We start from the raw sequence: 10,085 nt of genomic DNA, 5'->3' as shown, positions 1-10,085 counted from the left end.
GCATTTGCTCTCACAGATGAACTCTGAGAATAAGTGGTAACTATCATGGACTATAAAATGTAGCTTGCCCTTCTCATGTTAAACCTGAGCCTTGGCTAGGAATCACATGTGTTTGTGTTATATATTTAAATAAATCAACTCTTTAACCTCTTTGGACACGTATTCTCTGTAGAATCAGATTTTCCTGAGGCCAAGGAATAGAAAGCAGACCCTGATTTAAGTAATACTAATTTAATTAATACAACCCTCTTAAGTTTTTAAAAATCATGCCTTAAATCTTGCTTTCTAGGAAATGTATGTGTCATACCTTAAATTTTTTTCTAGTCTAGGTACAAAGTAGGCACAACTTTTTAACCTTTTTTAAATTCCAGAGTCCAATAGTGTAAGAATTATGAAATATCTGTGCCAAAACCAAAATGTTAGAAATATAAAGCTTATTCTAGGTAGTCATTGAAAGACTGAATGTTCTTTTTCCATCTACTGAGTTTTATTTTTTACAGGAAATTCATCATGTTTACATTGATTTAGCAGTGGATTCAGAATCAGTAGTATTGCACTTTCTTTGCCCATCTTTACCATATTTGTTTTCTTCTCTTAGAATAATTTTAAGGATTGACAACACCTTAAATAATTTTTTTCTATAAACACTCAGGGTTCTGTATGTCAGTGTGAGGTAGTGTATTCTATTTATTATTTCCTACACTTTAGAAGTAAAACTGAGTAACTGTTTTCCTTTACTCCTAAATTCTCACTATAATTTATTTTTGCAACTTGAACATGAAACTTGAAGTGAGGGTGTTGGGGAAGGACAAGTTCTCCTCTACCCTTTCTAGGTTCTTCTGGGTGGTCTAAGAATTAAGTTGACATGAAACAGATTAACAGGAGAAAATCAAATTTAATTGCATACATACAGGGCCCCAAAAGAAAAGTGAGACCCAAGGACAGGTTGGGCAATTGAGGCTTATCTACTATCTGAGAGAAAGAGAAGGGGGTAGGGGTTTGTGACTTCAAAGGGGAAGAAAGCAATTCACTCAAAGATGGAAAATGTTTGGTAAACAAGTATTTGCTCTGCCATGCAGAGACAGTGGGACACAAAGAGGAATCTGGTCTTCAGGCTCTGCTGAGTGCCCCACCACACCTGGCCCATGTTCTTTGTAGGTATCTCGGGTGCAGAAATAAGCAGCAGGCCCTTTGTCTAAATTCTTTTAGTCAGTCAAGGGGGAGGTAAAAGAGACTTCCTGAGTCTCAGGTTTCTTAAAAATAATCAGCCTAATGTCATCCTCATGCCAAAGAGATATATTTTGGGGTGGCAAATTTTGCTCCCCTACAAGGGTAAGCTATATAAATGATTAAAGGAAAGAAGAGAATACTTTCATATAACTTATTCACTTAATTGCTGAATAGAAACTCCTCAGCCTCACTTCAGACTTAAATAGTTTTCTGGGAATGGAGCTCAGAAATCTGCTTTAAAAAAAATCTGGTGATGTCCATTTTGAAAACCCTGTGGAGTGGGTAGCAATAGTTAAAGTGTTATTTAGTTTGAAATCTATGTTTTTACATAAACCATGAACATGCTTAAAATATAGCATTTTCATTTCCATTTATAAATCAGTGTTGTTCAAAAGTCTGAATTCCTTAAACAGTGGACCAGCAGAATAAACTCACTTTCGTCCACTGCAGAAAATGGAGACCTAAGGGTTCTGACAGGCTGGACTAACCTACAAGTAGTGTAGCCATTTGGAAAAAGGAAGTCATAATCTCTGTGTCATATCTTTATTACACTGTTCTCCAAAATGATACAATCTGTAAATTAATAAGTGTGAAAACAAGAAATAAAACTACAAAAACTTTAGCATGTATGAAAAAATTTTGATGTTGGGCTAAGAAAATCTTTAAATCCTCAAATGCTTAAAGCCAAAGAGGAAAACATAGATACATTTGGTTATATCAGTATATCTTGTATAGCAAGATGATATAAGTAAAATTATTACAAATTACAGCAAAGAAAATATTTGTAATTCATTCAGTTGGGGGAGAATTAATAAGTCAAATAATAAAAATAAGCACTCTATAAGACAATGAGTAAAAATGAGCAAATAATGTAAAACCAGCACTTACAGAAGAGGCAGTTCATGTGTCAAATCTTAGTATCCAGGAAAATTCACCAAAAATGTCTGAGTTTGATTATATCTCTGATTTGGATGAACATATAGGAAAATAGATATTCATAACCTGCTGTTAACTAGATCTGTCTTGATAGATACCTCTGAGTTTTCCCTCACGGGTTGCTGTTCACTTTACACTTTTAGTCCACATCTTGCCTAGAAGTGGAACTGCTATTGATGGGGAAATAGAATTAAGAGCACAACCTCCTCCCAACCCAGAAAACCTCCCCACAAAGTTAGACCAGAATGAAAGCACTTATTATTGAATAAGCATGAAACCAGAACATGTTTGTCACAGGCAATATGCTAAGAGATTGTAAAAACAGGAAGAAATCTTACCCTTTCTTATAGCCCAGCAGATCTGACCCGTTCCATGCGTGTTCTCAAGGTACACAATAACTAGCCCTGAGATAAGAGGGCTTATCAGCCCCATTTTTCACACACAGTGAATCTTCAATTCACTTAATAACTGGGGTGACCGTTTGCATTAGCTGAGTTTATCCAAAGGAAAAATAAACTTCTTATTCTTTAGGGCGGGAGGAAGTTTTACAAGTTGGCATGAGGCTTCCACCAAAGTTAGGCTTCCCCCTCCCACAGAAACTGGGTGATGGATGATCACATTTCAAAGGGATGGCTCCTAGGACCTTGACAAGCTGATGAGAGACATTTAGCTTTAAAAATGATTTACATACATTCCAAAGAGACAGAGAGAGAACTTACAAGTTTTCAAGTGTAAATACTCTCAGAAAAAAAGGAGAGCACAGGCAGGGAGAGTCTCTTCCCTTATTTTCCACAGGGAGAATCAAGCCTCTTGATACTTTTAATTTGTACTTGCCCTTACTATCAACTCTGGGTAAACATTGGCTTATGTGTATGAAGGAGAATATGGAGGAGCTTGTTCACTGCAGCATTGATTGGATAGACATGCAAAATAATTAATCTGAATGTTTATCTGTAGTGGAAAAATGAAATGGACGATTGGATACCCATACAAGGAGTTACTATGCAGCAGTATAGCAACAGTTATATAAAAATATGTATGAAGAATTTAAAGACTTTGTACAGCTAAATACCAAGTTCCTGATTATAATTGCCTCAGAGAAAAGCTAGAACTGTGGATATTGGTCAAGGCTGACTTGAGCTGTTTAGATAATGTTTACAGTTTTATGGTACAGTTCATTTTACATTGGTCAGTATGTTCCCTACACTACCACTGAAATGAAGAGGAACATTTCCATTTAAAACATAATACTTAAAAAAATAAAAGCTGCTTTGAATGATCTTTACTACATTTAATAACATCACTTATAATTTGGCCCTTTTTGGATCTTACATATATTAGTTTACTTGCTAAATCAGTTAACTTTCCTAAGGTTAATAGCTGAACTTATTCAGCTCAGGGTTTAAAATGTACATCTACATTCGCATGGGGTGAATTTTTGCTGCTCACTCTTGCCAGTGTTCAAGAATAAACAATTGTGCAATTTAAAGAACAGGATTTATTCACATGTGAAATCATATGAACTACCCATTTCTTTTCCAAAACTGGATTTTGTTTTGAAATTTGAATATAGAAAACCACTATTCTTTTTATTTCTGATTCTCCAAGTTTTGTGTGTATGGTGGGATGAGGAGGTAGGAATGTAGATGATATAGGTTAGAGTTACATATAAAATAATGTTAGAGGGCTTCCCTGGTGGTGCAGTGGTTGAGAGTCCACCTGCCGATGCAGGGGACACGGGTTCGTGCCCCAGTCCGGGAAGATCCCGCATGCTGCAGAGCAGCTGGGCCCGTGAGCCATGACCGCTGAGCCTGCGCATCCGGAGCCTGTGCTCTGCAACGGGAGAGGCCACAACAGTGAAAGGCCCGTGTACCGCAAAAAAAAAAAAAAAAAAAAAAAGAAAAAGATACTGCTAGAACTACATAAATATTAGTAAATCAATCTATTGCCGCTGAAAAGTCATCTGAATACCATCTGGCATTGTCCTACTAGTCCATTAGCATTTCCCAAATCAAACTAATTATCTTTCAATCTTCTTTTCACTGCCAAACCTGCTCTAGAGGTTGAAGTGTTTATATATTACAAATTTTATGTTCACTCTAAGTTAACATGTGATGCTATCTTTTAGTAGTATGATTATTTTGTTGACCTTTGTGAACCACGCTACATTTATACTTGCCATTTCCCTCCCTTTAAGAAAACTTTGCTTTTGAGTTTTTAGTATAGCTTTAGTCATACTGTTATTGTGATTTGAGAGCCTACAGAACTTTAAAGAAATACAGTAATTGCTTTAAGTGAAGTCATAATAACATTGGTTGAACCTGGCTTCAATTTCAATTCAACGTAATGCTTCACTGTCTGTCTGTGGTTTAGAGATGAAATTCTGAGGATTTCTTTTATTCATTACAAACTGACATACTCTCCAAATTTTTTTCTCTTATGGAAATTTAGTACTATAAAGTACTGTAGTACTTTCGAGCCAGTTTGATTCAGAATGATTATAATAGCTGGGAGTAGAATCTAATTTTTGTAGCATAACACCTTTAAAAATTGAATATATACTCTAGGTATATTTTGTTGTACTACTTGAGCATATTTCTAGTCAATTCTATTTAACAAGGTGATTAATGATAAATTCATTGCCTGTTGCAATTGATGTGTGATATGTATAATAGTTGTCTCTACAAAGAAAGGAATTATGATTAAAATAGGAACTGATGACAGGATAGATAAATGGGCCATTCCTTAAATACATATAAAGCTAAGCATATTATATTCTAAAATAATGGTCACTGTTAACCAAAAATCAACTTATATTCAAAAATTTAAAGACCCATCTCAGTATAAAATGAAGACTGATTGGTAAATCAATGTTAAGTTTAAAATATTATGTTCCTATGATTTTAATTTATATATTATAATATTTCAATGTTTTGTCACCATACACTTTAATTTACCTATAAAAGGAACATGAAATGAACACTTCACTTTGTAGCAGACTTTTACATGACTCAATGAAGGACCCCAAAGAAGAATTTACTTCCTGTAAATTTTAAGATAGTTCTAGGATGAACCAACCTAAGCTGAATCAAGAGTATATGAGGGCTTCCCTGGTGGCGCAGTGGTTGAGAGACCACCTGCCAATGCAGGGGACACGGGTTCGTGCCCCGGTCCAGGAAGATCCTAAATGCCATGGAGCGGCTCAGCCCATGAGCCATGGCCACTGAGCCTGCACGTCCGGAGCCTGTGCTCTGCAACAGGAGAGGCCACAACAGTGAGAGGCCCACATACCACAAACAAAACAAAACAAAAAAACAAAAACAAAAAAAGAAGAGTATATGAAACCCACTCCTGTACCCAGCTCTTTAACTTGTTGTTATTTAAGACTATCCTGAGTTGTGGGTGCCAGACAGAATCTGATGTGATAACTAAGACTTCACTCAAATCAATGGTCATGTGCAGGCATGTGCTACCATTGGAATGTCAGCACCAAAATCCTTACTTACAGTTCAAAGGAGACAACGAAAAGTTTTCTGCTCTCCTTTAATTCCCCATGTAATATATTAAATCAACAGGTAAAGAAGGGAAGTGATATTTATTTTCTTCTTAAGGAGCTGGACAAGCTTCCAAATGGCTACTTCAAGTAGTGATATTTTTGGAACTGCATATTATGAAAGAGTCTGTCTTTTAACCTTTACTAAATGACACATTTGTAAGTACATTTTTGAAGCCTTCTTATTCTTTTCAAACCAAGGTCAATGGTGAACTTGAAAGAGAAAATGAAATAGGTCTGTCATATGGAATTACGTACGAGCTTCTGCACCCACTCAGTCTGCTTATATTAGAGAAGAAATTTAGCCAAATTCTGCTAGGTCCTTAAATGTAATTTTTCTTTCTGTTCCCAGGCCCCATGTTTTAAATAAAATATCCAATATGCCATAGTTTGTTAACTCTGTTCTAACATTAGTTTTATAAGTCACTTTAAAAAGTTGTAGTTCATTATTTCAAAAGCAGCATTAGTTTACAGGAAATTGAGGTTAACTCTTTAAAGAAGGAGTCTGAAATAAAGATGAGGCATTATACGTTGAATTCAAAATCATTGTCCTATTTAATAACCATGGTCGCTTGCTTCTGAAAAAGCATTTTGATGTATAACAAGATAATTTGCCATTTTTAAGAAAAATATCATTGTTAACTATGTCAGAACATTATAACCAGATCAGAATTTATACAAAGATATCAGAAAAAAAAAGATAGGAAGGAAACAGCAGTGAAAATTTTACCAGGGAACAGCTATATAGCCAACCATATTTCCAAGATTTATTTTATAAACCAGAGATGCATCAGAATTAGGAACTTAGGGAAGATGCACCCTGTTATTAATTGAATTAGGTCCCCCACAAAAGAAATGTTGAAGTCCTAACCCCCAGCACCTCAGAATGTGACCTTATTTGGAAATAGTATGATTACAGATGTAATTAGTTCAGATGAGGTGCTGGCATAGGGTGACCTCCCAATACAATATAACTGGTATCCTCATAAGAAGATGGCCACATAAAGACATAGACAGGGAGAATGCCATGTGAAGACAGAGGATTGGAGTTCCTTGACAGCTACAAGTAAAGGAACACCACAGATTGCCAGCAAATCACCAGAAACTAGAAAGAATCAGGGAAGGAGTCTTCTACAGGTTTTGGAGGGGGCACGGCACTGCTGAAACTTTGATTTTGGACTTCCAGCCTCCAGAACTATACACAATAAATTTCTGTTGTTTAAAGTCACCCAACTTGGGATACTTTGTTACAGTAGCCCTAGGAAATGAATACACACTCCAATACCATTTCTACTTACATTATTGGTCAGAGAAAGCTCAGAATATTTTTTGAACCCAAGAACGTTGCTGTTAGTAGCAGAAGGGCTTCTCAATTGCAGACTTCTGATCATTGTAGAGTTGTTTAATCTACTATTTAGTACTCATAACAATAACAAGTTATTCTTTAAGAGCTTCATTTAAGTTTTATTTGTTTGATTCCATTTAGAACAAGTTTCCTTCAAGAAAAAGTTCATTTTGAGAAATCTTCAAATCTTCTTAAGATAAAATTTTTTAAAAAAGATGTTAATTTTGCCCCATGTAGAATTGAGATGACAAAAACTCCAAAATCATGTACAATGACATCTGTGATAGATAATCTTGAAGCCAGATATAATAAATAATCTAAATAATAATAAGAAAAATAAGTCTTAGAGAAAAACCGAGTGTTCAAAACACATTTTTTCCATTAATCAAATTTCAAAACAAAAGACTTGGCTAGGATGTTGTAATGAGGCAATTTTCTAGTTTTGAGTGTGTAGAAACTAAGAATTTAAAGAACAATGTCGTGGGCCTCCCTGGTGGCGCAGTGGTTGAGAGTCCGCCTGCCGATGCAGGGGATACGGGTTCGTGCCCCGGTCTGGGAGGATCCCATATGCCGCGGAGCGGCTGGGCCCGTGAGCCATGGCCGCTGGGCCTGCGCATCCGGAGCCTGTGCTCCGCAACGGGAGAGGCCACAACAGTGAGAGGCCCGCATACCACAAAAAGAAAAAAAAAAAAAAAAAAGAAAGAACAATGTCGTTGAAAAGAGTGCTATGTTCTTCCAACCATTTTCAATAATTGAAGAGGAGAATTTTTTAGATTTTCACAAGTTATGAATTGTAGTAAAAATTCCTTTTAGAAGACATTAGTGAAAAAGCTTTTTTTTATTTCCTGAATTACATTCTGGTGTGCAAAAAACAAATTTTTTTTTAATGTTAGTGGTATTAAGTGTTCTCCTGAATCTTATTCTGAAAGCATCTTATTTCATGATATAGCGTCAGTGAAATATCATCACCACCATAAGTCAAGTCTTCAAGTCCAGAAATTGGGGGGAAATAAATGCATATTTTAGTTATTGTTTGAAAGGAAAAAAAGCACAATCATCGGTAACCTATACTGGAAGAGCAGGCCAAAAAAGAAAAAAGAAAGTTCAGTTTGTTTAGTTGAAGTGAACATCAATTTTGTATGATGGATTGCATATGATAGAGTAGACAGGAACTATCTAGCTGCTGGTGATACTAACAAACTATTTCTCTGCACTATAATATTAAACTTCTAAAATTTGATTACTAAAACATTTTTAATAATAAAATTGTGACCATTAAATTTTTGATGCAATTTTATATTTAATTTACATACCAACATTTCCTTCTGTGATGATAAAGACTTGGGTTATTCAATATTCTGCTGAAGTAAGTATACTGTATACCTTGAAATTAAAAAAATATGATATTAGTATAAGAATAGCCAGATAGATCACAGGGTTAGAAAGTCCAAAACTGAGTCTAAAAGCATTTGGAAATGTAGTATATGAAGGGATGTTATTTCATATCAGCAAAGAAAATTTGATTATTAATAAAATGTGTTGAGATAACTGAGTAGTCATTTAGGGGAAAATGTTGACTCCCTGGCTCTAATTTTTTATCCAAATTAATTTCAGATAGATTAATAATTTAAATGAAAAAATTACTAAGATAAAACATGAGATTTTTTTAAAATCTTGAAATTGGGGAAGTCTTTTTAAGTATGACACAAAATCTGATACTTTCAACCACACAAAAATAAATAAATACATTGCCAAAACTCATCATAAATAAACTCAAAAGATGATCCCGGAAAAGTGTTTTATGTTATAGTTAAACTGCTATTATCCTTGATTTTTAAAGAACTCCTACTACAAGTCAAAAAGACCAGAAAATGAGTGATGAATAAGCAGAAACAACTAATTGAAGAGGAAATACAAATGACCATTAAACAGATGAAACAATACTGAAACACACTCACAAAGATGCAAATCCAGAACTACACTAAGATACCATTTTTCATCTATTAGGTTGGTCAAAGAAATATTTACTAAAATTACTAGGGTGTGACAAAACAGCATCTCATATTGCTGAAGAGAATGAAAGGTGGCAAAATGTATATAAAGGACAAATGGACAATACCTATCAAAATTACAAATGCCATTTTACGTTGAATTTCCCATAGCCATTTATCCTACAGATATTCTTGAAAATTTGTAAATTTAGTTCATATTGCAAGGATATTCATTGCAGCAATGTTTATAAAAGCAAAATACTGGAAATTGTGGATTAGAAAAAGAATGCTGTGGTGGTATTACTTTCACAATCAGATAAAAACATTGATATACAAAAGGTATGAATCCTTTATATGGGAACATAACAATTTCATAAGTTATTCAAAAGTACTTTGAAAATTAAGTGCTAAAGCAACTCCAGTCTATTCTGAATGGTAGAAATAAAACCTTTCTTAGGCACTGTACATCCTGGATTTAGCAGTGAGGGATCAGTTATTGTCGTGGTGGTTGTTATGTGCCAGCTCTTAACTCTGGCTCTTAAGGCTCTGTGGAAGCAGAAGATAAAAGCTAAGGTAGAGTTTTAAACTTCGTGGTTTAGTATTGAAGGCAAATCTCTTGGCAAAGACTGGGCTATTTTGTGGCTCCAGGACTTTAAGGAAATCTGTGTCCAGTCATTAGCTAACTACTAACCTAATGGAATAGATATTTCAGCGGTCACACATGACAAAAGATACATACTTTCCAAAATTAGTTCAGAAAAATCATTAAACAAACAACAATGACAATAATCAGCAACATCAACAAACCTAGCTGGGGGACTGGAAGGGAGAGAAATTGATTTCCAGAGTTTCCCCATTATAAGATTCACAGTGCTCAGTTTTCAATGAAAAAATTACAATACATGCAAAGAAACAAAAAAAGTATCTCGGAGAAAACTCAGACATTGGACTATCTAAACAAAAACTCTAAATTAGCTATTTTAAACATGTTCAAAGAGCTAAAGGAAACCATGAATAAAGAACTAAAGGA

Source organism: Mesoplodon mirus (genome assembly GCF_964341445.2).
Source record: "Mesoplodon mirus genome assembly, chromosome: 10".
In the NCBI taxonomy this organism is placed as follows: Eukaryota; Metazoa; Chordata; class Mammalia; order Artiodactyla; family Ziphiidae; genus Mesoplodon; species Mesoplodon mirus.
The sequence above is the reverse complement of the archived record's forward strand: the minus strand, read 5'-3'. Positions refer to the sequence as shown.